The sequence below is a fragment of the Anser cygnoides genome, chromosome Z (assembly GCF_040182565.1).
Source record: "Anser cygnoides isolate HZ-2024a breed goose chromosome Z, Taihu_goose_T2T_genome, whole genome shotgun sequence".
Classification (NCBI taxonomy): Eukaryota; Metazoa; Chordata; class Aves; order Anseriformes; family Anatidae; genus Anser; species Anser cygnoides.
In genome coordinates, this window is record NC_089912.1 from 59,021,520 (window position 1) to 59,049,380 (window position 27,861).

The following is a 27,861-nucleotide window of genomic DNA, read 5'->3' on the forward strand; positions in this document are numbered from 1 at the left end:
GAAGAGCACTTACCCAATTAAATGGTTCTTTATGTAAATGCTGACCACAAGAAAACTCCCTGGAAAGCAGAAGCTGCTTTGATGGCTTTGCCAAGCACTCGGAGGCAGGTCTGGGCATTAGCAGCTCTTCCCCCAGCAGAGCTGCTGCTCCCAGCTCAGACCTGCCAAGGGGCCACAGCATCTTTTACTTCCTTGCCTCAGTTTCCTTCTCTGAGAAATTGAGAGAAATGTTACTGTTTTATAAGTTCATTGGGGTATCTGGATGAAAAATCACAGAACAAAGCCTTTTGATTAGGTATTTTATAATTAAATTCTATTAAATTAGATCTATGATATAATTAAGTTCTCCCTGGTGTTTCTGAGGATGAAGGGATAATAAAACTCCTTGGGCTAGCTCTGATTTCTGAGTTTCAAATATGGCAAACAGGGCTGAAATTTCATGTATTTTCTTTACCATTCCCATATCATTTTCTTTACAGACTCTCATGTTTGAGTTGCTTCACTGGGAAGAGAAGCTCTTTTGAGGGTAAAATTTAAAATAGGTGCAGGTACCTCTTGTCGGTGCTGTAGAAATGGAGAAAATGTGAAGTTACCGTGTGACATTAGCACTGGCTTAATAATTTCTGAAGCACATTTTCAAGAAAACCAAAACAATAAGAACACAGAAAAGCAGAGACACACAGCCTGTCCTAGACCCCGTGGAGAAGAAATTTGTACTTCCTTAGTGCAATCTTCTGGCTAAGGGGAAATTAGTGCATGCAGATATGGGACTTTATTAAAAGTCACCTTGTTTTCATGGGAGGTGAGCACCTGCTAACCCTGATGTTTTTTTGTTGTTTTTGTTTTGTTTGTTTTTTAAAAAATAAAGTTGTGGACAGAGTCAAAAGCCTCATAATATGACCTTAAATTATAGAATATGCTTTCCACCAAGTTCAATGCAGTGATAGGAACTGTGAAGCTGCATCCAGAGGATGGATTGGCATCAGCTGGAGAAAAACAGAATGGTGCGACCACAATGGGTGTGCAACTATGCACAGAGCAGGGAGGCTGTTTCCTAAATTACACTGTTTTATTCCATTTATGCTTGCCTCCAATTTCCTACAGCTGGGTGTGGGTGGTTACCCATCAAATTTACTTCAGACCCACTGAATTACTCTTCAGAAACCTTTAAGGACACTTATCTCTCTGTACCTGATTTCACACAGGCTTCAGTGGGATTTAAGCATACGAATTTGGACCATCATGCCCACTCTGAAAAAGTAGCGAATATTCTCAGCTCCTAAATTGGGAGATCCTAATTTAAGCATTAAGAAAAGCAAGTATCCCCACACCTTTCAAGTGTGAGCCTTACATAATATGGATCTGAACACACGTTTCCACCTACAGAAGGGAATACAGGTTTGCAAGGGATTTGGTAGGAAGTATGTAACAGCAAAAATTCAAATTTCCTTGGTGATCTCAAAAAACCTTTCAGATTTATTCTTTTTATATCCATCAGCACAATATTATGTTTCATGAAAAAGCAATAAAAGTTACTGAAGAACAGGCCTGAAGGATACAGATTTCCTTCCAGACACTCACTTGCTCGTCAGATGAGTCTTGGGAGTGATCCCATGCTCTCCAAAGAGAGTAACAAAGACGTTGGCGTCGGTTCCAGCTCCACGGACATCTCCTGTCACCGTCACCACCTCGTAAACTGTGGAAGGAGAAGAGAAAGATCAGGACAACAAGAGAAATTCCTTACCCCATGCAATATAGATCCAAGTCATTTCCCAAACTGGAGCTGAATTGCAAACCCTGGAGATGGATCTCAGCACCCTCCACCAAAACCAATCTCGAGAGCATCATCGCTGCTAAGGATCAGCACAACTGGTGAAAATCACCACATCAAGCTGACACGCAGGCAGACAAGGGTTGAGTTAGGACAGATTTTGCTGAAAATTGAACACTTCTGTCTGTGAACACATACTACCTCACCTCCCATACTGTAATGTACGTGCATGTATTATATATAACAGATGAATTTATGTGAAGTGTTAGGGTAAAGCTGTTGAGCCATTTTTCATTTATGCACATGTCAAGGCAATGCACACTTCCCTGTTTGCTTTGGTGATATATTTGTATTAAGCTGAGAAATCGCTACAGCCAGAAAGTTTGCTTTTCAGATGTTCTGGAGACTTCACCAAAGACCAAATGGTAAATCACAATAAGAATAAGGCAGGAAAATGTTTAAATTAGACTCTTAATTTGTGGAGCTTTGAGACTCTCAATGCTCTGCTTTCTGAGCAGTAGATTGAGTGGTGACTTTATCACCACACATCAATACCTTCCTGGGAGAAGCACAATTAGAAAAGAGGCTTCTGCTCAAGTGGAGAAAGGCATAGCAAGATCCAATGGCCAGAAAGTAAAACAAAATGAATTCAGATTACAGTCAGACACACATCTCTTTAGCAGGGTGGTGGGTGCAGTTGGAACAAGACTTCAGGCTTGACAACAGGTCACCTTTCTGAAGGACATATCTTGGTGGGCTCAGTACAGAAGAGAATAGATGAAGTTATAAAACTCTGCTTACGGCCAGACCAAGTATCCTGACGGCTCTTTTTGGCTTTAGGCTACACAGTGGTCATTAGCTGGTAACAGTATTTTACTTCAGGCTCAGACCAATAGGCTAGAGGAAAGGCTAAACTTAGAGCACTTCATCTTGCACAACCTGACCGGTAAGTACACAATTTCTCAGACATAACACTGTAAAAATGTCTTTCTTCATGGATGCATCAGACCCATCTATGGGACGTATTTTATTAGGGCCCATTCTTTACTTACAATATTACACATTTATTAAGAAGGGATCAAAAAGGACTATCTACTCTGAGCTTCACAGTTTCCCCACCACCACCACCACCCCAACACTATTTGCTCAAAGCATCCTGGAGAGGAAATTAAATCAGAATTTTAACTGAAAGGTTTGGAGACCGAGTGCTAGAGCAAAACCCAGACCACTCAGGTACAACTGATTGAAACTAACTCCTCATTTCCAGTAGCTCTACTGCACTGAGACAGAACAAAATACCACAATATTTTCCTAACCTCAACTTTCCATGAATGTGAATAGGGCAGAAAGGGGACAGTATCATAACAACTGCAGTAAGGTATAACCTGTGCTCAGCTAAATTTTAAGAATGCTTTGGTGTGGCATATTTTATTTATGGGCTTAGGGAGGGGGAGATTTCTTTGTAGCAGTGCAAAAAAGAACACGAAGACCACAGCTTCCATATAAGGTGAAATGAAAACATTGTACATACATCTTCCTCCTGTTAGCTTTCACACATGCCAATGGGGGGTGTTTGGCACAACATAGACAGACAGCGGTCGCCTTAACTGTTGACAGAAGGACATGTAATCCACCTTGCCTTTGTGATTCACTGTGAATTAACTTCATGGTTTTCAGTGCTGCATCGCCTCTGCTTTGGGAACTGCTAGCTTGCATCATTAAGCTCCACTCATTTACAGCAGCTTTTTATGTCCAGTCGTCTCAGAGCTTATTACAACTTTTCTGTATCATGTAAGTACATCTCACCATCAGTACTTCTCGCCATCAGCCACCAGCAGAGGCACAGAGCACCAGGGAGCCCTGCGTACCACCAGCATTGCATGCAAAACCAGCCGCCAGCCAACGCAACACATCTAACACCATCAACAAGACAAAATACTCCCCCTTAAAAAATCAAGACCCTTCTCCAGTCCCCACAACAGGAGTCACACAGCTGTCAGAAGCCTCAAAACACGAGCACGCACAAATTTGCACTTCAGGTTCACAACCCCAAATTCAGCCTCTGTGCACGGAGTGAGCAGGCGGCAGGTGGATCAGCAGTTTTTACCATGAGCAGATCCGGGAGTGGGGGACAGATGTGCCGGAGCCCAAGTAGCTCATGTTATTACTGAGCATATGCTGTGGTTAATGCTGATTTAATTAACTGTGCGCAGAGGGACAAAGCGACGGCTGGGTTGGTGACACCAGCACGTCAGCACACTTCAGACATGTCACAGCGTGCCCCTGAGAGGGGAAAGGAGCCCTGCCACCTCTTCTCCATCGCTACAGCTGTGCTGCCAGCTGTGCAAATAAATGATGTCACAGCTTTCCAGCAGTGTCATGGGAGCAAGGCCCAGGACTCCCCCTGGGGGAAGAAAATAAAAGTTAAATGCTACTACTGATGCTAAATCTTTCCAGAAAACACACCTGGGAAATGCAGCTTATTTAGCTGCTTCCTTCAAACACAAGGAGCCTGAGAGCTCAGCGGTTTGGAACCTGGATCTTTTCCTTTTTTTTTTTTTTCACTTTTATTTTTGATCAGCCACTGACAGCTGATGGGTGTGATCCTGACGGGGAGCATCTCTGCAGCTTGAAGACCCAGCAGGTAGAAAAGGTCAGGGTGCTGTTGGGGCAACATTTTGTACACCAAGCCTCTTCACTGGGCACAGCATCCGTGGCATAAGACAAGAGCTGCAGAGTACTGACATTTCTCAACCACCCCAGGAGTTTTCTCCTGAATAATTGGATATTCTGGCTTTGAGAGAACATGTCCAACCTTAGCAAATCCCAGGCATAAACATCTTGTACTTTACGATTTGAGACAATAAAGCTGAATTAGCTGAAAAGCTTGAAATTGGATTTCTGTGGAAGTCACACTTCTAACCAAATGTGGAATCTGGGCTGAAAAGATCGATTTTGCTACTTCAGTGCCCCCGCTGAGAAGGGGAAGACTAACAAAAGGCAGAAGTGAAATATCTCAGGTATAATATCTATTTCATCATGAAAGCTAGGTCTCCCCCTTCCCACCAAGTCCCTTACTTTCTTTTAGGGTGCCATCATAAGCTTTCCAAGCTTCTCCCCTGTTTGAGTCAATTTCCACATTCCTCTTCCCCACTCAGTCCCTCTGAATTTGCCTCTCATTGCTGTGATTATCCTCAGGAATGTGGGCTGTTTTCACTTGTAAGAATGTACTTACACTCAAAGATTTGCCTCTACGGTGCAAAACTGCCAGCCCCTAAAATCTTCCACTGATGGAAAATATCTGCCCAAATGTGCCAGAAACTGCTAACTCATTTTTAAAAGGATCCCTTTATAAATGCATCTGACCACCCATTTATTCAGTCTTTCTATCACCTTACATCAGTCTCTCAAGGAATACATGCTTATTACCAAGGAAAATTTTAAAAAATCCATTTTTTGTTGTAAAGTAAAAAGGTAAAAAAAATGCAGTATTTCTTTGCAAAGTAATAAGATACAAAGGTTGCTATTTTCCCATCCTTTGATGATGATGCTCATTGTCATTTCAGAATATCTCCTGGGGCTGTTGTGTGGTCCTACAGCTAAAGACAAATTATAGCAAAGTTTTTCAGAAAAGAACAAGGTTTCGGTATATCACTCCAGATTTGGCTGTGTCCTGCTATTTAGACTCCTGCTCGACAGAAGCAATCACTGAATGCAAATAAAAAGAGCATCCATAGGGACTTTATAGTTACCACTGAAGCTTCCAAGTGCATCCACAAAATCTCCCTCCTCCCTTTCTAATTTATGGGATGTCAGCATGTAATGGCTCTGCTTCCAGTTAACACCGATGAGAGTAATAAAGAGGAACCACTGAGCTCCTCAAAGAGTTCTGCTCTTGGAGCGGAGTCTGGGAGGGCCAGCTGAACCACACTGACATCTCCACAGGGTCAGCAGAGGCAGCACTCCTAAGCAGACACCACAATGTTTTGTCAGCTGCACACCTCAGGAGTTTCTGACTTTCCCATCCTGGTCAGCAGGATTTGAAACACGAACTTTCTTCAGAGCTTTTGCCATAAATTTTTATATCCAAAATATGAAAACCTCATCTTATACAGATTCCTGCCTGTCTTACACATCAAGACCTACTTCAGCAGAAGGCTCTCAGCCTCTCCACAGACAGATATTTGCACCTACCTTACTCCTATTTCCCTCTTGCTCAAATACAAGGTACAAACAAGGACATTTCCCAAAACAAATATTGACATTGGTCACCCACCTCCCTTCAGATAGCGACAGGATGTCCCAAATGTCCCTGCCTCTTCCTCCAAGCTGCTACTTGGTCAGGCCATTCAGCCAGTCTTAAGATGCTCCTGTCTATCTGTGTCATTCCTACCAATGTTGGCCGAGTTCATCATGCAACATGGGCAGGGGACCCCTAAGAGAGGTGGGACTGTCACAAAAGCAAAAGGGAGAGTATCAGATCCCAGCACAGATCCCAGACATTAATCTCCACGTGGGACACTGCTCACAGGAAGACAGCCACGTGGGTGCTTTTTTGTTGACAAACAATCTCACCTCTAAGGTCAAAGTAAGCCTATTCTGAGTGCCAAGACAGTCAAGTTACAGTAATCTACAGTGTTATATATGGGAATGCTTGGTTTTCAGGCTAGTCTCCAAATCTTGCTTTTCTCCCAGTGGGCTAGGCAAAGTCAATATAAAGCTTTTAATACAGCCACTGATACAGACTCTTGTTCCAAATATTATCTCAATCAAATGGAATTTGGTTCACTTATCTCATCTGGTAGATACCAAATCCCCAGCTGACTCCACTCTTCAGCTATCTGGCATTAAGACTTCAGAAACTGGTGAAAGTTTCAGCAAGTTGAGCAGAGCTGATTTGCTACGGACTACAAACCCATTACTACTTTTCATAGGCATACACAAGAGCAAAAAGGGAGATAATCGACACTAGATTCTACTCTGAAAATAAGCATTCAAAACCAGTCATTTCAAGTACATGATACAGACAGAATAAAATCAGTATCAGGTTACATTGCAACGTTGCTGGAAGAACTTACATCTGTTTCCCTGTCTTGCAGAAAGAGCAGATACTATTAACTGTCCATTCAACAGCCAGAGAAGAGAAACATTTGCTTCAAAATGGTTGCTAAAAAAATTACTGTAAATACTAGCAAGCAGAGGCTGAGATCTTCTAGCCAAAAGGCACACAAAATTTCCTTAGCTCAGTGGGGAGGGAATTTCTTCAGGGCAGAAGAGTGCTTTAGCTGATTAATTTGGGTTTCTCTGGCTCCAACTACATGGGACTGCTTGGCACCAATTATGGCAGTGACTGCAGATCCCCTTGGGTCACATTCTTATGCAGCGAGAAGTGAGAACTGAGTTAGAGGTTATGACGGTGCCTAAAACTTTGTCTAGCAAGAGGAGTGGCCCTGGGTAAAAATAAATAAATAAATAAGGGTTATGTCACAAGAATGTTTTAACACATGGAATAGGACATCAAAGCTAGTGGGGAGTCAAAGAGTTTAGGCAAGGAAGAAGGAAAGCAGAAAAGAAGCTGAGCCATGCTGTAAGCATGAGCAAGGAAATAGAGGATAAAAATGCTCCAGGGCAACTGCAGACATGAAACACTGGCATCCTAGAGGCAGCCTGCAGTGCGCTGCCACCCTTCAGTACCTCTGCCTTTTATCCCTCCCTGAGCTCACCTATCAAGCACCATCACACACCGTACCCATCACAGCTCTCATCTCCATCATCACTACCTACTGCCTCAAAGAGATCTGCAACCCCAGCCTGTACTTCTAGACTGCATGCACAAGGTGAACAAGAATTAAACCCTCCTACACCATAGCAGTACAAGAAAATAACCAGATGTTGTTTTGTCTTGCCTATAAACCCAAAATAACACAAACTGCTTTGAGCCTGTGGCTATCAGAGCTACCCTCATCCATTTAGCAGGATGCATTTACCTCAGCACCTGTAATAGTTTTTTGCACTTCACTATTTCCAGTTGGGAATTCACTGATTATCCTCAATATTCACACATTCTCAGTACTTGCTTAATGCTGATTCATGCAATGTACCTATCACCCTGGCTGATACTGAAGCACTTCAGTATGTTTGTCTTAGAGCACCTTGACATTTATGCAAAAACCCTTGGAAGTTTTTAAGCGCCTGTGCTGACTGCTTCAGGTTATAGCTGCCCAAATGATTCTCAATGCACATGAACACGACAGTTAAACACTCGTTGAGGTTAGGGTCTCATCAAGGGACCATCCGTTAGCCACTGTGAAGATGGGCCTTTGAAATCATCTTGTTTGTTTTTATCAGGTCACAGTTTGAGCAATAATCTCTTGTCATACACAAAATGAATCAAATTCTTCTCTCATTCTCTTTGGGGCAAATCCTGACTGACTCCATTGACTTGAACACAATGGCTTCGGATTCATATTGGCTAAACCGTGAACAGATTTGGGCCTCACACACTATGAGAGATCTCTTGCTCTTTATATGGTCTAGCAAAAGCAGCTTCTGAGTCTGGCATGGATGCCAAATTAATTACTCAGAGCAAAAGAGAAGGATTTTTTCCATGACTATTTGGACTAGTTACACACTGTTATCCATTTTTCCCATTCATAGATTATATAAAGAATTGTGAAATTATTCTATCTTGCATTCTGAGACACTTCACAGACATGAATTAGGGAAGTTGCCCCACAAACTTACCACTGTCTGTTTGTACTGGTATTAAACTGAGCTCTGAAACCTCGTTTCTCTCTCGGAACTTAAATCCAAAGCTGAGTACTGTCCCACCAGTTCCCACAGGCGGGGTAGCTGTATTTTGGGGCTTGTCATGCTTCATCATCTATTGCAAAATCAGCGATTCATTCTCATGCACCATGGGAAGCTAAACTTGATTCATCTGGTGCTCCGGCTATCACTTAAAAGTGCTTTTGCTTTCATACCACCAGGAAAAACATCAGTTCTTTGCTGGAACAGCAAATTAGAATTAGCTTAGCAATCGACATTTTTGTTATTCAAGTTTAAATTGCGCTGGAGGAAAACAGAGTGCCTCAGGGGAGAGAAACATTTGCGAGAAAAACCTGTGCTGCTTCTTTAATTATCTTTGGAGGCAGGGAAGGCCAGCCAGAGCACAGGGTTTCTCTGAATCATGACCAAGGACAACAACGTTAGATGTTACTGTCCAGTGGAAAGTAATGCAGCCTGGATAAAATGTGATATTGATTTTATTTGCAATACTGAGCAAGCAAAGCCTGCAGCAGAACAATGCATCTGCAGAATGCAGTGGAAACCTCTCCCCACTATTTGATCCAGGACCAGGACCAGACTCCAACAACAGCCCCGCTTCCTTCCAGCTGCCCAGGCAGTCAGGCAACCAAGATGAAGAAGAAATGCTCTCCTTGCTGCCAGCTCCTTATCCCAATCCCCAGAAGGCACGAGGTAGCAGGAAGGGCAATTCCACAACAGATCCCTTTTTGTGGCCCCCTTGGCCTGGAGGCACTGAGGGGCTGGATGCTGCATCTTCCCCAGGGTGCCCAGAGCAAGGCCTTTCTCCCAGTAAGTTTCTGGAGAACGACTGAGCTTTTACAGACGAGGTGCTGGCAATGAGATGTTTCAAAACCACTCATCCCAAGGCAGAGAATTGAGTAGGATTGTGTTCAGTGTCGTGAGCCAACAGCTGGCAAAGTCGGTAGCACACAAGGACCAGGCGATGCCCCGAGAGGGGACAAGTGGCCTAGGACAGGCCTGGGGCCTGCAAGGCGGAGGTGGCACGGTGCCATCTGAACACCCCAGCTGAGCAACCAGCACCTTTTGCTCCTCAGACACAGTTTCCAGCTCCTGTTGTTGCTTTGCATAAGCCGGGGCTGATACCTGCCAGAAGCTTGTTATAAACACAAGCAGCATGTGTTGCCTATGTTTACACACACACAGGTTGTTAGATGTCATTATGAATTGATCATAATACCCCAGCTTAATCATTCATGAAAGGCTGTTGCTACTCCCCAAATAGAACTTTTAAAAAGAATTTTTTAACATTAATTGATAGAAACTATGACCTTCCTACCTCATATCTCCTCCTTTTCTACCTTATCTTCTGATTAACACTCAGTTAACAGAGCAAGTCTGGTAGAGGTGCCATTATACAAACATGTATCAAGTGAAGCGAGTGTACCAAACTGATGCAGAAAAATACAGCAGGTCTGAACATCCAGGGTGAAGAGTACAAAGACTGATAGTTTCCACAAGCCACCACCACCGACAGCAATGAACCGCCAGTTCTTTCTGATATCTGTCCAGTGACACTTGTCAATTCATCAGCAAAAAGCACAATTGTTTTGCATTCTCTGAAGTATCACCACAGATGTGTTTGTGATACTTAAATGGATAAAACATCCCATTTGAAGCTGCATGGGGATTAATTAAACCTGGAATTAAAAAAAGTTTTCTTTATTCCAAACAGAGAGTGAAAGACTGCCTAAGAAACGCTTGGATTAAAACACTCACACACACCACAGTAATTGTAATCAATTTAAGAGTTTGAAATAATTCAATAGGTTTTTTTTAATTTTTTTATTTTTAATATGATCCTACAGCCTCTCAAAGTCACCTTCCCCAGAGAGGACACCTTGCCCTACACCTTGGATGCTACATATAATTAAATCCAGGCTGAAGGGACACAAGGGCTGGAGGAAGCACGTTCAGACCTGAATACATTAATCTACATTTAACATCTGCTTCCCAGTGAAAACTTACTCAGTTTCTCTTCAGAAACTCTCTTCTAGTAACGTCCCAAAACAAATACTCAGCCTAAAGAGCAGCCAGAGATAATTAAGGATATAAAACTGAACTGGCCATTCTGCTCACATTTAAATATTTGGGGTATGAGGAGAGCAGCACCGCTTGAAAGCTGCGGCCCTTGCGCCTGTGGGTTCTCCAGGCACCAGCCGGCACACCAGCTGCAGGGACACTTGGCAGCCCAGCATGTACAGCTGTTCCCTGATGCTGTTTTTGGTACTGCCAGCTGGGCTGAGCTGTCCCCAACGGGTCACATACGTGTGGCAAGGATGGCTTCTGCATGTGCCTGGGGCTGCTGGGTCCTGCCCAGGCAGGGAGGAGAGCACACAAGTGCTTAGCCCAGGAGCCAAGCTGTTTCCCCCCAGCCCCTCACACACAAACTCAGCACAAAGCTGCACATAAGAGAGGACATCTGCAGGGGCCCAGACCCTTGGCTGGCTCTTCCCACAGAGAACTTGCTCCAAAAGCTTTGTGATGCCAGTTTCACTTAGCACGAGTAGCGGCAGAGACGTGGCAGGTGGAAGGCTGACTGCAGAGGACAAGGACCCATTGGAATTCTTTCCACAAAGCCCCCACAGCATTTTAACCACTAACTATTCCTTTAACTACTCATTTCCAATTCATATGTCTTCATTTCAGCAGGGCACTTCCAGACATTTTCAACTCTCCAGTGGGGCTATTCAGGCGTGTAGTAGGGGTGTCAAATAGCCAAGCCCAAATATTTTTGGTGCCCATATTAAAATATCAACGTGTTCCTGCAACTTAACCAACACTTTAATATCATAGTTAGCTTAATACTAGCTTGTTTGTCACACAAGCAGATAGTTCCTGGGTGTACTCACCTAGCAAACTCCAGAAGTGATCTAAACTTTTCAAAATGTATATTTCACACCATCATTTATAACTATGAAAAACACTGAGATGTAAAGAAGGCAATCTGCAAGGCAGGTGTGACACCATCTCCTCTCAGCAGCAGGCTTTGCATGTCCCACTCCACCACAAGCCATTAAATTGCCGCTGGTACTAAACACTTCTCTGAATGTTTTGCACCTAAAACCAAAGCTCATCTTAGAGGTGAGGAGAAAAATCTGTCTTCTGAGGAAGATTCTGGTTTAGAATATTAACCAAAAGCTCAGTTCGGGAAGATCAGTGGGTGCAGGGCACAGATGAGACGATTCTGCAACTGCTGATCATCTGTCATAGAAGTATGTGATACGTCTGCCCAGTCCTGAATATAGCAGAGGGAGAGCTGCAGCTGGCCACCACACAGCACTTGCTCTCCTCCTCCATTCTGCTCCTAAATTACATTCAAGAGAACTCGGCAATAAACTCAGCGTGTCCTGAACACTTTTTCTGTGCAACCCTTCACTGCAGTTGCTAAAGGAACACAGTGTGATAGATGTAATACAATAAAATGGATGGTGCACATCAGAAGAAAGGATGAGCTACTCGCATATCTACTCACAAATCAACATTGGCCATTTCCCTCCTCCCATCACTGTTTGAGACAATGTGTTAAGTAAAACATATATTTCTAGAGTAGCTTCCTTCATTTTATAATTATTAACCATCACTGCCAAGATCACTGAAGTCTGGCATCCCCCATCGTCGTGCCTTATGGACAAACCAGCAGCACTGCATACAAAGTGCTCAGCGTCCACCCCTGGAAGGGAAGACTGCAGCCTCAAAGCCCTGCATCTCCAGGGAGCTGATCAAAGTCTTGCTTCCTTGCATGTGAGCATACATTTCTCATGGACCTCTGCAGTGTCTTTATCATCATGAGCCACCTCGGCTTTCCTAGTCATTTACTGTCACGCAGAACTGTCATATAAACAGTTGTATGTATGGAGTTGCCTTATCTTTCATCCTTTATGAAACACTCCTGGGAACCCTGGAGATGGAGGCTGAGTGAGCACAGCGTGTCAGGTCTGGCTGCACGCTACAGCAACACTTCCAAGAGACAAGGAAAACCTGCTGTAGGATTTGCTACTCTAAAGGGATGATACCCAGTTCTGAAATTCTGCTGTGAGAAAGAGGGGTTAAAAAAAAAAAAAGTTTCTCACCAATTGGGCCTAGAAAATATTGTTCAGTGACAGCTATGCAAGCAGAGAAGCCCTGAGAGGTCCCACGCGAGCAGCACTTCGCTGTGGACCAGCACAGGAGAGAAGCAGCTCCCCAGCCTAGGCTGGGCTCTCCCCAATCTGCCACCACCCCGAGTGGCTCAGGCTGGAGTCACCAGCCGGCAGCTCTCAGTTCAGCCAGAAGGAAGACTTGGTTCATGGAACAAAAGGATCTGGGGAAAGAAATATTTTCTTTCTTCCTACCAACCCATAGATATCTGTGGCTTTGGGAGAAGTGACCCAGAGAGCAGATAGCGACGCTTGGTCCTCTGACCCCAAACATGAGGAGGAGGATAAATAACCATGCCAGTCTCCCTCCTCTGTATCACAGGTCAGTCCCTGGAGATATCCATAGGACAGCATGGGGAAAGAGAAGGAGTTCTGGAAAGAGATGGAGTTCCTGCAAGGACTGGGTTTCAGGCCTCTGACATCCATCCTAAGCCTCAGCCAGCTGGGACCTACAGAGCCTTTAGTGACAGGTAGGGAACCAGGTGGCAATATCAACAGCCTCTGGATGCCTGCTTTGCTTTAAATATACTGCTTGCACCATTAACCTCACATTACACAGGGTGCCCTGTTTGTAGCATTATTGGCAATTCAAGATGTACTGCAGAAGAAACTTTGCAAATACTTATTAATAACTGTCCTGGTTAACACCAGGATCACAGGAACAGGCAGGAGCTACAACAGAGTTAAAAACTCCTGCTATCTCTGCTATAATTGCCACACTATCACACAGCCAGTCTTTTGCTTTCCTGTCCCTGGGAACCAGATTCACCTTGTTCTTCAGTCATCAGTCGAATGCGACAAAGGCAGGGGGAATCCTCCTCTTGCTTGCTAGTACAATAAGAGGACATCAGATGACACAGATACCATCAACTCCCTGCTTATAAAACATCTACAACATCTCCCTTCTTTTCACAGCAAAAGGAATCATGGCTCACGGACTGAAAAGCATCTCTACTGCATATTCACCAGTACCAAGGGCAGCCGACATCCCCAGAGCTGTGGGGAGGCTGTTTGCTTGGTTTACACATTTCCTGGAAGCCTGACCAGCATCAGTCCCTCCAGTCAGTGGTCCTTTGGAAGAAAAAACAGCAGTGGCCTCTAGGACCAAGTCACAAATAAATAAATAAAATCTACTGCTTTGAATCAAAACGCAAAGATCAACGGGATTGCGCATGGCAGAGGGAGTAGTTGCAACCCAAGCAAGAGAATAGAGAAGTTAGAGCTTGCTCCTAAGCTTTTGCTTTTCATGCCAAATGGCCCACAGAAGGTTTTCACTGAGGAAAACCTCAGTGGGTCATTGTTTGGGTACGTCCTCCCCAATGCCTTTCTCCCCTCCCTGCCCTCACTCCCATAAATATCTGGAAAATGAGCGTGTAAAAAAACCTGATCCACAGCTGAGGAAGGAGAGTCCCTGAACTAAAGCAGCAACCAGTGATTCACTCTTGGGATGTCTGGCCACATGAAAAGTTTCTTGGGGGCCCTATAACTGTCACTATAGTTAGTGCTGCAGCTTTTGGCCCAAGTTTTTTTAATTTCTGATGGGAACTATGAGAATCCAGTCCCTGCTTAATTCATTTTTCAGCATACTTAACCACAAGCTATTACCTCCCCTGGAGAAACTGTTGACAAACTAAGCAGAAGACCATGGGGAAACCGTTACAAACTTTTGCTGGAACTTCTCCTTTGTAATGTGCAGAAGTTAATCTCTCTCTACTATTAAAAAATAAAATGGTGGTATGAGGGGAGAAAAGTTGTCTCAAAGAGCCATCACAAATGAAGCAGGTTATGTGTATGGCCTGAACATTTTATTCATAAGGATTTTGCTTTACCTGCACGACAGCTTTTAGATCATTTTCCCTTTCCCAGTACATCCATAAGGCACCGCTATGGAAGTCATCGATTATAGTTAACATATATCCACCCCACAAGTGTGGATACCTCACAAGACTCCTTAGGCACACCCAGTTCTCCAAACTGCCATGCACAAGGTGTGTTATTACCCCAACTAACAAAGTGCTGAGAGGCTAAGCACCTTGCCAAGACCCAGTTACACAGGTAATGGGGAGCTGGTGTCACCCCTTGGCAGTCCTTTACCTCTATGCTGCACACCCTGATAAGAAGATAACCCCGCTATGCTTGGGAGCACCCTCCTTCCTACCCAGGGCTCTCAGACAAAGTGCTCAAGTACAGATACAAAGAGATAAAATGCTCCAGCCCAGCAGATAAAATGCTCGAGTACAGCCTTTTTCCAGAAGCTACCTCCGTGTAGATGGCTATGACCCTTCTCTAGACCATGCTCTTCAAATGAAGCAGAGTGCATCACCTAAAAACCTTAACTCACTGAACAACTCACCAGGCATTGATCTAAAGTACCCTGTGCATATAAAATAAACTATTTTATCATACACAGTACTAAGGTTTAGATACAACTAGACATATTTCCCCACCTATTTGGTTACTGGCAACAGCAAAAGAGTTTGTGTGCTGAGCATCTTGCTACTACACCCATCCTAAGCGGTGCACTGCCTGCTCGATCCAGTGGCTGAAGTCACTGGCACGCTCCTGCTGCATGCACGCAAGCAGGAACGCACATCTTGGCTATGTACCCTGCTTACACAGGGGAGTCTGACTGCTGATCCAGCTTCTGAACAGCACCACAGTGCAAATAATGTTAATTAGGAGAACGCAATTACAGCAGTACCACGCACACAGCAAAGAGACTTCATAAACTGGAAAGCTAATACAGACACAATCTGTCGGTGCCATCTCACACAGCAAAAGTTCTCATTTAATTAGAAATACTCCCCACAAAGGAAAGACAAGTGCCTGCACCCCCAGGAAAGGTCCTGGGATGGACATCCACGGGGCTAACAGCACAACTGCCTGCTCAAGGGGGGAATGAGAAACGATGGAGCTGACCTTTTTTTTTGTTGTACTCATCCTCTGTTGCATTGGAGGAGTCTGAGTGATAGTCCCGAAGCTCCTGTTCGTACAACTCCAAAAAATTGTCCTCTTTCTTTCCTTTCTTGGACTTGTTACTTTTCTTCTTTTCTTTGCTCTTTTTGCCTTTTTTCTTCTTCTTCTTCTTCTTCTTCTTCCTGTGCTCATAGTCCTCTTCTTCCTCACTGCTGTACTCCCTTCGTTTGTTTTTCTTCTTCTTTTTCTTCACTTCCCCATCATCCTCTGAGTCCTCAGACTTTGATTTCTTTTTGCTTTTCTTCTCCTGGCTTTCATCATCCCCATCTTCCTCCACTACCTCCTCCACTACTTCTTCTTGCTCCTCCTCCTCCTCTTCTTTGTTCTTTTGGGTCTTTTCTTTCATAGCATTGTTTTTTCACCCCTACACTTTAAACAACGCACCACTATTGCCTTGACTTGACTTCTGCAACCTGTCCTGGCTCCTCTACTGATTGCTGAAGTCCTTCTGTCCCCACCTAGGGCCAGGCTGCCCTCATTTCACAGTGCTCTTCCTCCTCCGTGGCTCAGTGTATGTCCTGGAGTCCTGTGCCCTTACCAACAGCTCCCCTGCTTCTGACTCCTCCTGCCTTCCTTCACCTCCTTGAAGGAGGCAATTTCCTCTTCCTTCCCTTCTGTCTCTCTTGCTCTTTGGGTTTTCTTCTTTTTCGCTATTATTTATTCATCGGTCAGTGCTGAGACCTCTCTTTTTCCAGTGCCACCTTGGGCCCTGTTCAGGTCAGTTAACAATCTGGTTCTACTCTATCCGGATGTGTCGGTCACGGTTGTAGCTCTTTGGAAAATGGCTCAGACGAGGGCACATTGTCTTGTTGATTCTTCCCTTCATGTGCCAGCTGCCAAGGGGCAAGAACAGGAGCATTTCTCCTCCTCACAGCCTGTAACAGCTTCAGAAACCTCATGAAAAATTACTTAGTGTTACCCAGACATGTGATTGTAAGACAGACAGGCAGGTGAAAAAGGAGACCCACCGAGCAACCATATCACGCTGGTCTGCATTTCCTCTCCATTATTCATGGTGTCAGGATCACCTTACTGATAACGGAGGTCTCAACTTTACTTTTTTTTTTTTTTTTTGACCAGACAGGCCAGTGGCCATTAAAAACAAACATCTCCAGGATCTGTCTGGAGACTTCCATCCCACCAGCAACACACTACTGCTTCCAGCAACTCCATCCCCTAGATAGCAGGCCATGTCTCCAACCAAATGAATTCAGCGTTCAGTAAAACAAACACAACAGGCAGAAGACGACACTGCATGGGCTGTACACAAGGTGTCCTTATAACTGCCCATCTTGGTCAACCAAAGAAATAAAACTTAGATTAATAACCCAAGCACAAGCACAAACATACCCTTCTGGCAGCTATGACAGGCAAACGTTGAGGTGAGATAGGTGGAGGAAAGGAAAAATAAATGATGCAGCATGATGGTCAGAAGGACACTGCAGCACAAAGCGTGCCCAGCACCTGGGGATGTCAGCATTAGGCTTGCCCAACATCCAGCACATGCAGCAGGGCATAAACGTGCAGCTCCAGCTGCTTTCTCTCCCAGGACAGGTAAGGGAAGGACAAATGGGACTGGGTCACTCTCAGCTGCAGTTAGGAGCAGATGATTTACAGCCTGACAAAGTGGGAAGAACAAAAAAGAAATAATTTCTTATTCAAAGTTGCTTTTTGTTCTTTCCATAGAAAATGAAGTTTAATTAAGAACTGACGTGGAAAACCGTACTCGCTTCCTCCAGCGTAGCTCAAGCGTACACCAAACAAGGCAGGCAGCCTGGCACTAAATCACAGTAATGCAAGGAGCCAGAGCTGAATTTATGGCAGGGCTGTGGAAGGATGATACAGAGCCTCCTGCCACCACTCACCCTACCTGTGGGACAACTCAGCCACATGCTCCTCAAGTGATGAATGAAGTGGGATGTGCTGGATGGTTTGCTGCCCAGACCAAGGATATGGAAAGTCCTGTGTGGTACATCAGGAGGTTCTTAGATAAGCCTTTTAAAAGTGTTCTTAGATACATTTTGGGGTTTTCAGCAGCCCACCCTCCCCAGCAGCATTCAGCAGGCACCAGCCTGCAATAATTTGAAGCGAATAGTTAAAAATGTACCATATATATTTTATGGTCTCTGTTGGAAAGGGAAATCTTTCTATTAAACATCATAAAGCAAATTATTCAGAGAGCTTCCAAGTAGGTTAAAGCACAGGTTTGAGACGAAACAGAAGCATGACTTTTCCAAGGTCTCAAAATCATACCAAGTAAAAAAAAAAAAAAAAAGTCCTTCCTTATGATACAGCTTTCTCTTGCTGAAATCCTGGGACATGCCTTAAATCTGCTGCTTTATTTCCAGGTCTCTGTTTTCTGGAAAGCAGCAGAAAGGCACACGGAGCCCCTTTGCATGGCATCTCTGATAAGCATGTGATAGGTGGCACGGCAGGGATGGAGGGGGTGCTGTCCCTGGGGGAGCACACATGGGTGCTGCCAGTCCCAGGGGGCTCAGGGTCCAGTGGGGTGGATGACGACCCAGAACATTTTCCCAGTTGTTTTGCAGCAGTGCATTCACAACCACTACCTTTCCCCCTCAGGAACAGCCCACAGCAGAGAGAATCAGGCAGAAACGTTTCGGCTGGAAGCCGAGTATGGACTGGGGTTGCAGAAAAGCCCAGCCTGCCTGCCAAGAAAAATAAATAACCATCAGAACAAAAGTGAGCCTTCAGAAAAAGAAAAATCCTGGGGGCTGTGAGAAAAGCAAAGCTCATCTCCCTGTTATGCTTCCAGAAGGTAAACACTTCATCAAGCTGAGTCCCCAAGTGCTGCTGCTCCAAACAGCTCCAGTTCACAGCAAAATGCTGACAGCACCAACCCTAGGGCCTAAAGGCAGTGTTGTGATGACTCAGAGCAAGCCATCCAGCTGCAGGACTGGACCCTTTTGCCCTAAAATACTTCTCCTAGTGTTATTTCCTGGCCATCCCACAGTAAGGTACCCACCCTTGACAGCAGGGCTGTTGGGGGAGGAAGAAATGCCGCTTCCCCACAATGCTGGGAGACTTGGCTGTAGTGTTAGGATGCTCAAAGCATCTCTGGGAGCAAACAGAGCACCAGCCCAGGCCGTATATTCAGGGATGCCCTATTTAATGAGTGGCATGCTAGAAAGAAGCAAATCCCAGGTGCTAAAATTCACTTTTCAGATACCATGGGACCTACGCAGCAGCTGTCCCAGTGGGGTCCACCTCTGAGTTTCCCCAGGCAGCACACTTTGCTTTCCCCTGGTGCAGCAGAGAAGCACCTCAGGTACAAGCCAGGGAAAAAGAAACAAACAACAACAACAAAAAAGCCATTTATCATGTAGCTAAAATGATTGGGGCTAGGGGCGAGAAAAGATATTTACAACGTCTCATTCAAACTTTGCTCCATATGCTTCCTTTTTCTGTTGTTTTAATTAAAGAAATGTGCCGAGGGAGCTCCAGCTCGCTTTTGTTCTTTTGGTGAATAACAGCTGGGAGAAGAACAATGGGGTTTATTGGTGCATAAAGAACTACCGGGAAAGCAACCAAGCTATTGGTGAGGACCATTAGTTACAACTGTCAACAGTATTTATTCTGGTTTAGATTCTTACCATGCATTCAGCAGGAGCTTCCCCAAAACAGGAGGTTCTCCCTAAAAGGCTGAGGCCAGAAGCCACCAGAGAACCAAGAGCAACTTGCTGCAGACCGAGAAGTTGGAGTTGGGCTTTGTACTTTTTTTCTGGACTGCTAAAACCTGTACAACAATTGAGAGTGGGAATGATCCCACCACTTAAGGATACCTTTTCCTTAGTTCATTCTTCATGTTTTTCCTATTTTGCACTTATCACCATAAAATACAGATGCCCTGCAACCAGGCATAACGCAAAGAAATCCCACACCCTAAAGAAATATCTGTTTTAGCCTCCTTCCCAAGGCAGACACAGTGACGCCTCTTGCTCCAGGAGAGGTTATTTTTCAATATACGCAGCTCTGAACTACTGTCTGATTCGCATTGCACAGTTGTGGGTTAACTTAAAGGAAAAGTTGGTGTCTGCATGTATGACCCATATTAAGGTGTTCTTTTGGTTAGCAACGTGGATTTGGTTACCCATGGGGATGAAGGTAAAGAGATGTTGAGCCCAGGGCTCCAGCCAACCCCAGGGGCTCAGCAGTGCAGGCAGGGCTGGCAGTCACTGCCTCAGCTTTAGCACTGCAGGATTTTCTTTTTTTTTGTGCATACGCTTGGCAGCAGAGCAGGATCTTCCCCCATCTCTGGATAGTTTCTTGAAAATGTTCCCTGCAGCCCAGTATGCCATATGCATATAATAGATGTATACACACAGCACATCTCCTTTGGAAAATAGATGTATTTAATGCCACAGAAATGAATACCAAAGGATTCCTTTAATGGAGCCATTTCATTTCCCTCTCATGTACATGAGTAATGCACAATATTACACCAGGCTGGAGAGAGGAGGTGCTGGGGGAGCCCCTTGCCAGTGTTGCAGCACCAGTCATTAGATTTAATCAGACCTCACGATGCCTAGAAGAGCTTTGCTTTTTCTTCCAGCCCCCAATTGACTACTCACTTTTTTTTTTAATAACATTCAAATAACAACAAAATCTGCATCTGCATTGCAATCCCATCAGCCCAACAGATCACCGAGAGGTGGTTTGGGATGCCGGGTTACAGGATCCAATCCATCTCAAAGACAGGCTGGAAAGGTTTAATACGTCCATGGGCTTCGGGGGAGCTCGCTGCCTTCAAGCATATGGGCATAACGGCCTCTGCTGGTAAAGCAGTGTTTAGCCAGGAGAAATGTTGCCCTAGCAAAACACCACGGGAGATGCTGCGTCCCATCAGAGGAGCAGCCTTCCCTGGTGCCCAGGAGTCCATCAACAGGGACATGCTTACAACCCTTGAGCCCTCAAAAGCCTGAAACAGCAGCTCCTGTAGCCATCTCAGAAGCAGGACTGGAGAAATTGCTTTACACAAGGTCATTTTTTAAAAGCATTGAAAACAGGAGGGCTATTAACAGAATTTGCATGAAAAAGGAGCCAGTTATTAACCCTCAGAGAGCCAGCTGTTAAAATGAGACAAGTACACTAACTCTTTGAAAAACAGGTCGTTAAAGTTGGTGTATTAAATCCACATCAGGACAAGGATTTATGTGACTTCTACAGTGCAGAACGAAGTAGCTGCCATTGCCCAAATGAGCAGATGCCAACCCTGAGTGCACAGACCCCACCAGCATCCCCAAGGTGACACCTCGAGGAGCTCCCCGGCACCCCCCAGGACACAGCCAGGCAGGTGTTAAACATCCCCCGTCCAGCTTCAGCTGACAGATGAGCTGCAGAGCTCAACATCAGCTCCATACCCAAACATTTCCCAGAGGCTTTTAACCCTAATGGCATTTCTGATTGAAGTACGGAGGTGCTGGAAGAGTGCAGTGCTCTCACCTACTTCTCCCTGGGGCCACAGTTCCTCTGATTTAGGGCACCTGCCAGACCTCTAGGATCTACCCCATATACTTACAGCTGTCAAGTTATGCTTGCAGGAACCCATTAAGGCTTATTCACACACAAAATGTTTTAAAAGCCGCAGGAGAAAGCAGCATCTTAACATTGCAGCACCCTTACAAGAATAAGTGTGTAATGCCGGTGGAAGAGACGTTCTCCTTTATCAATTTAATTCACAGGGCTTGAACTCAGCTAAGAATTAATTAGCAACAATTAAAATAGATTGAAATGTGATTATGGCTTATCATGTGTCCTTAGAAAGTCAAGCTGAGCCCACGCACGCTCAGCAAATACAAGAAGCTCAAAATGTCTCCTTGCAGCTCTTTACATAAACAGGGGGGTCTCAACACTGATAAAACAAAACTGAGTGCTAAAGTAGACGTGCAGTGTGGGTTTGGGAAGAATGTAATCCAAGTCTTCTTGCTCAAGAGAGTTTTGCAACATGAGAAAGTGTGAAGGGAGCTGACTGCATTTTCACCAGCTTCCCCGACCGCCTTTTAACGAAGCGATAAGGAAATAAGCCCCACAGAGACCAGGAATTTCAAGTGGACATAGATGCACAAGGGACTAGATTAGCAGCTGGTTTAAACTGCTTACAGGACATTGCTTCTCTTTATCCCAGTTATGCAGCCAGCCTTAATTACAGCATTAACTACAATTATTTGTGTTGCCCATGATTTCCTACTGAAGAGGCTTTTCCTTTAAGATTCGGTTCAAGTCCTGCTCTTTCCAGAAGAATGAGAGATTCAGCCCCAAGACCTCATATTCTTGTATAATTTTTGAAGACAGTACACATTAATCTGGCCACAAAAATTGGGAAGAGAGCTTCTGGCCACTTCTGTATGAAGTGCTAAGCACCTCCGTAGATTGCGATGCTCCTTCATCTTGTGCAGGAGTTATTTTAAAATTCCTTCCAGAAGGGAATCGAGCTACGTCTTCATATCCTAAAGATTTCTGACCTATCTGTTTTGCCAGGCAGCTATAAAATCCAGTGTTTCTTAAAAACTGTGACTCACATCAGCTTTAACTATTTCAAAGGATGCTATTCTTTCTCCCCGCCAGTGAACACCACCCCAGATCACATTAAGAGGCAGCAGCAGCAGCAACAGAGACACCTGGAGAAAAGCAGCAATCTGCAGGCACTGCATTAGGGTAAAGAAACAAAAACATTCAGTTTTACAAGGTATTGAGGATGGTGAGATTTAAAGCATGAGTAGAAACGCTGAAGTCAATGGGATCAGTGCCTGAAGCCCCTTGGAAGCAGATCCAAGCAAACCCAAGAGCCTTGCTCCCATCCCAGTGGCCCTGAGCACGTCACCGCTGTCTGCATCCCCATGGCTGCTTCTCCCCATGGAGCCCAAGCACTGCTCTGCCTGCTCGTGCCCAGACCCACCCTCTCCTGCTAATTCCCAAAGGACAAGGCTGCATTTCCACCCATCTTCCACCTGCACCTTGAGGAGCATCTGCAGCACTTCTTTGCCATTTGGCCCTCACCTGCAGAGAGGATTGTCCATTTCATTGGCCTGACTGCTCCAGGGACTACGTCTTCCCTGGAGGAGTACTGCAGAAACAAGTTACAAGCTGAAAGGCATGTTTAGGGAGCCCCGAGGTGGACAACTCTTCTGCAAAAAGACTTCACCTGCACTTGCCTTCTCATTCAAAGGCAGGAAGAGGAATTTGGGACCGCACGGTGTAATGGCATTAGACTGAGATGCACAAAAAAAATAAAGTATTTTCATATTGGCTAAGAGAAACTAGGTCAAGAGGGAGAAACATCAACCACCCGCCATCCTTGCTAGGGCAGATGTTACTCAGAGGACTAGAGATCAGAGAAGAGAGGGAAGAGGAGTCAGGCAGGGCAGACCAAGGAAAGTGATTCTCCCGTGGATTAAGAGTAAAAACACCTTCTTTGAAAAACACAATAATTAATGGCATTCATTAGGGAGCTAGCCAGGAAACTAGGTAATTTAATTTCTCAAGTATACAATGTCAGGAAAGATAATGGGCCAAAAGCCAGTGCTGCTAACAAGGTGAAACCTCTTTCATTTATTATCTGAGAGGTGGGGAAGTCAAGCATGAACATCAGAGTGCAGCTAGAGAAACCAGATACACTGAGCAAGTACTAAATTATCCAAATGAGTCCATTATACCTATTGCTGTCACACACCACCCAAGGGAGATGGGAAGCTCTCCCAGCTCAGTGATGCCAGGGCAGAGGTTTCACTGGGCCAAACATCACACAGAACAGGTTCTCAATTATAGAGAAGGTAAGGGTAAAGGAAAAAAAAAAAACCTACCAACCAGGAATTTGCAGTGGGAAATCAAGAGGAAATAATCAAATTCAAAGAACATTCCTCTAAAAGATGTTGATGCCTATGAAATGCTGATTTAACCAAGAGCGACAAAAATCATTTAAAATCTGCAGGCAAGTCTGTGTTATTAAATACACAGGGAGGCTGGGTCGGTTGTCCCTGCCAAGGGATACCCCATCTTGACTGTTTTGGGAGAAACATGGTGAAAAAAAGAAATTGCTCAGGTCAATGTTTTTTGCCCTCAAACATAAAAGTGTTGGAGACTATCAGCCTTTGTCATTTCTGGGATGAATCTCTAATTTTCTTCCCAAAATTGGAAAACTTAAGCTGAAATCTATCCTTACAGCAAGGAGTCACACCAGAGAGCTTTGCCAACCTCTGAAAATGTAGTCCGAGGCCTGGGGAGATAACAGGCTTTTATGCAGCACTTGCCCAGGCTGATCTTGCCCAGGAGCCAGACCTCACCCTTCTTCCTCAGCAGGAGAGCCTGGAGCTCGTGCCTGGGGCTGACCCAGCCTTTCCTTGCCAGCAGGCAGGGAAGAAACCCCAGAGCACCAGGGAGGCACCTGGCCAGAGCTGGGAGGCTTGCTTTGATTTGACAAGGCAAGGTCTCAGCTCTACATGTGCCTTACAGGCATACGTTTATTTATTTATTTTAAATGAGCTTAGAAATGGCAAAAGGCTACCAGCACAATCAGTCTAGGACACCAAGATGCTTTAAAAGGAGTATTGAACCAAAAATAAGGCTCTGGGACAGAACAACATCCCCCCCAATTTTACAAGGTGCCAGAGCAGTATACATATTCCCCATATTCTTTACGGAGAAACCCAAGATGGTTTCACTGTGCTTGCAGCACAGGCTACAGTGATCAGCAGGAATGGAAGTGCCCCAAAGCAAGCAAGTACGAGGCAATTCCATTCTTTTTCCAGCCCTAGAGAAAAGTAAAGATTTTTCTCTTTTAAAAAATTGTCAGCACATTATTTTTTGTAATTAAAATGATGGCGCACCATTAAGCTCTCCTAATTCATAAGAAAATTCACTGTAACATTATAACCAACAGGGAAAATGCTTTCTTTTGTTTCAGACAGATTTGAAATTACTTTTGGATATATATAATCCCTCTAAAATTGCCTGAATTCAGGCAATCTCACTGAAAACCCGTTTCATTTTTATATTCAGGAACAGAAAAACTATTCAGTGCTTACCTCCAAGGGAAAACATTACTGTTATCCAAAACGGCATTAAGATTTAATACAAACAACACAGTAATTCAGCCTTTTAAAATTCAATAATGGCTCCTCTGATTTGACATATAGTGAAGCTGATTGCAGAACTACCATTAACTTCAGTGATTTGGCTGTGAGCTTTCTGACGGATTCAAAATTACATCCAAATCACACAACATCATTTATTATGATGTAAGCTATTATACAGTAAATTAAAACCAAAGCTAACAGATGTTTCTACAGCTCAGTTTTACTTAAAATTTACACAACTAAAACCCACCATTTTTAATTTTTTTTTTATTTAAACCTATGTACAGACTACTGAATCTAAGTACACTTAATATTTAATACAAACAGTATGATCCCTCAGAGAATTTAGTGCTGCCAACAAAGCCAGTACTGCTGTTGATATTGCTCAGCAGGAGGAAGTGTTTGCAAAGCTCAGGCCCATAACTGATGTACCGACAGCAAACACACGGACCCCCGTGTGTGTCCTCCAACTTCAGAGTTCAATTTCTGAGAATCAAGCTGGGATCGCAATATCAGATTCATATACCAGAGACCAGAAGAGCAGCAATGATTATAGCAGCAATGATTAAGGCCCGTAGTACACGGCTTGCTGTTGAATTTGGGGCCACTTGCGGCAAATGTGTCAGTTCTCTAAGTGTGCCAATTCCTCTACCTCCTTCGCTAAAAGGTAAGGATCTAAGTCAATAAATGCAGAAGGGATCAAACACCCAGCTCCCCAGCTGCTGCCAAATCAGCCCTGGAACAGTCATAGATTTCCTCTCCATCACACCTGCAGCCTCCCCAAAGCCCATGGCAGGGCTGCCAGGATGTTGCTCAGCCTCCTGTGCATCCTCTGCTCCTCCTGCCCTGTGCAGAAGCGTTTGCCCAGGCACACCTCTGGTTTATCACTGTGGAGCACCTAAATGTCTCCTGCAAGTGCTGCTTCACCTTTTCAGATAGTCATTAATGTAATCAGCTTCAGAGAAGCCTCTACATACTCTTTCCCTGAATAATTGGGGAATTTTTTTTTTTTTTTTATTTCTTATTAGCTTTGCAGTGGCATTAGCACTCCCAGCTGGAACAGGTCCCTGCTGTGCTGAACACGGCAATAACCACATCGAGAAGCAAAGTCCTTGCCCCAGAGGGTCTTTACGGACAGAACATATGGGATTAGTAGGGCAAACCAAAGCCACCAAGCAGGTGACTGCAGCTGAGCTGGGGACACCTCCTGACTCTAATTCCCCACCCCGTTCTGGTAACCACAGGGGCACCAGCAACCCAACATTTGCTGTCTTTACGCCTCTCCCCCACTGCAGACAGCCACCTGTGTGCTGGAAAGCAGGCTCAGAAGAGACAGAGATGCTCCTGACAAACCCCGAGGAGGTAAATGCCAACTGAGGAACTGTTTAAGCAGTGGCAGTTCATGAATAAGTCAGTCATGAGCAAGCTAAAGATTCTTACTAGAAGGTTTTAAACCACCAGAGGCAGGAGGGTCCCCAGAAGCAGCCCAACAGCCCCCAGAAGCAATGGTCTGCTCCTGTGGTCACACACACTGGCTTTAATACAGCAGTGCTTGTCCCCACCCTAGGACTTACCTTACTGCTGTACAGGTGGGCTGTATTTCTTCATTTTTGCGGTGGGGAGTGTAAAGTCCCATCACTGATAACAGGGGGCAGCCTACACAAGCAGCTCTGACCACAGCCAGGCTGCTGGCAGGCAGTCTACTGAGTCAAAAGCCCTACAGATACTTCACAGACAGCTGCTAGTGCCCGCTGGAGGACCTAGAATTACACAGCTACTTTCATCTAGAAACCCCAGCTTTCATCCCAAACCCACAATTAGCAGATCTGTGCAGACAGGACTCAGAGAGGGACAGGTTGAACGTCTTGCCAAAAATCTGGGCCAGAGCTGGGATCCTTTTTCGGTAGGCATCACTGTCTGTGCTGTTAAAAAAGCAATGTTCTCTCTCTCTTTGCACAGCACCTTGGAAGTGAGTACACCAAACATTTGGTGTTTTTCTTTCAGATGTGGGTGTTCAGCACAATGCCTCAGGCACTGACTGACCACAGCTGAAAGTCCTGTGCATCAGCTCTGCTGGAGGAGAGGACGGAGAGCTGAGAGCAGCTGCAGGTGTACCGAGTTCTTAAAAATATGAAGAAACAACAAGAGTCAAAGCTGCAGTTTTACAATCCTGTATAAACATGTACATTCTCTTCATCTTTTCACTCTTTCAAACACTAATCATCCCCAGAAAGCTTGTGACACAGGTAAAGGATGAATTTCCACGACCCTGTGTTAGAAAGCAACCAGAGACAGGATTTTGCAGTGCTTTCACAGGCTGGGAACACCATCAGTCCTACAAAAAAAAAAAGATAATCTAAATTATGATATGGGATTTCAAGTGGTACCTGTGAGTCTGCCTACACATGCATGGGCTGAAAAGGTTCATTTCTCTTCTCTTATTCACACTCAATCTGAGTCACCCAGGTGGCATTTCCTACCTTCTCGACATCCTCTTCCCAAGGAACTTATCTCGAAGCATTAAGGCTCTGCAGCACACAAACTAGACAGGCACCAAAAGAAAAAAATCAACTTCTGGCCAAAGTTTCTTCCCTCAGATTACTTTATCTCTGATGCAAGAATGGAGGGGGAGGAAATTCTTTTAGCATAAAAAACCTTGGTGATATTATTTTGGAAGATTTCTGCCAAGGAAGATTAGAGACATTGTTACAAGCTGCCAAGAAACAAGAGGGCATGTGTACATATGCTAGTCTGGGAAAGGATAAAAGTAAAATAATTGCGGCTGAACTTGCCCAGATAACAAAAAATAAATACAAAACTTTCTATTAAGCTGACATAGAAATAGAAAAGCTCCAGGAGTTACAGGGATCCAGACCTAGCCCAAGAAATATTAATACCCCTTATCTGTCTGTGCCATGGATTTACTCTCAGGCTGTCAGAGTTGATCTAGTTATTTCCTGCAGGAGTTGCCACTTGCTGTACTTTATCTGGATGTGGCTGTAAGCAGCTGTCAGCATGCAAATAAACTTCCCCAGCATGCACTACAGCACTTGAATTT

The 27,861-nt window shown here is 44.6% G+C and overlaps 1 long non-coding RNA gene across 1 annotated transcript; it reads right to left on the reverse strand.

Annotated features, from left to right (window-relative positions):
* Positions 1 to 351: 351 nt before the first annotated feature.
* Positions 352 to 27,349, reverse strand: LOC136788918 (uncharacterized). Its single transcript, XR_010827484.1, has 4 exons — positions 27,284 to 27,349; positions 26,378 to 27,138; positions 1,582 to 1,696; positions 352 to 564 (listed from the first exon to the last, which is right to left on the reverse strand). It is a non-coding gene; the product is annotated as an uncharacterized lncRNA (long non-coding RNA).
* Between the last annotated feature and the right edge of the window lie 512 nt (positions 27,350 to 27,861).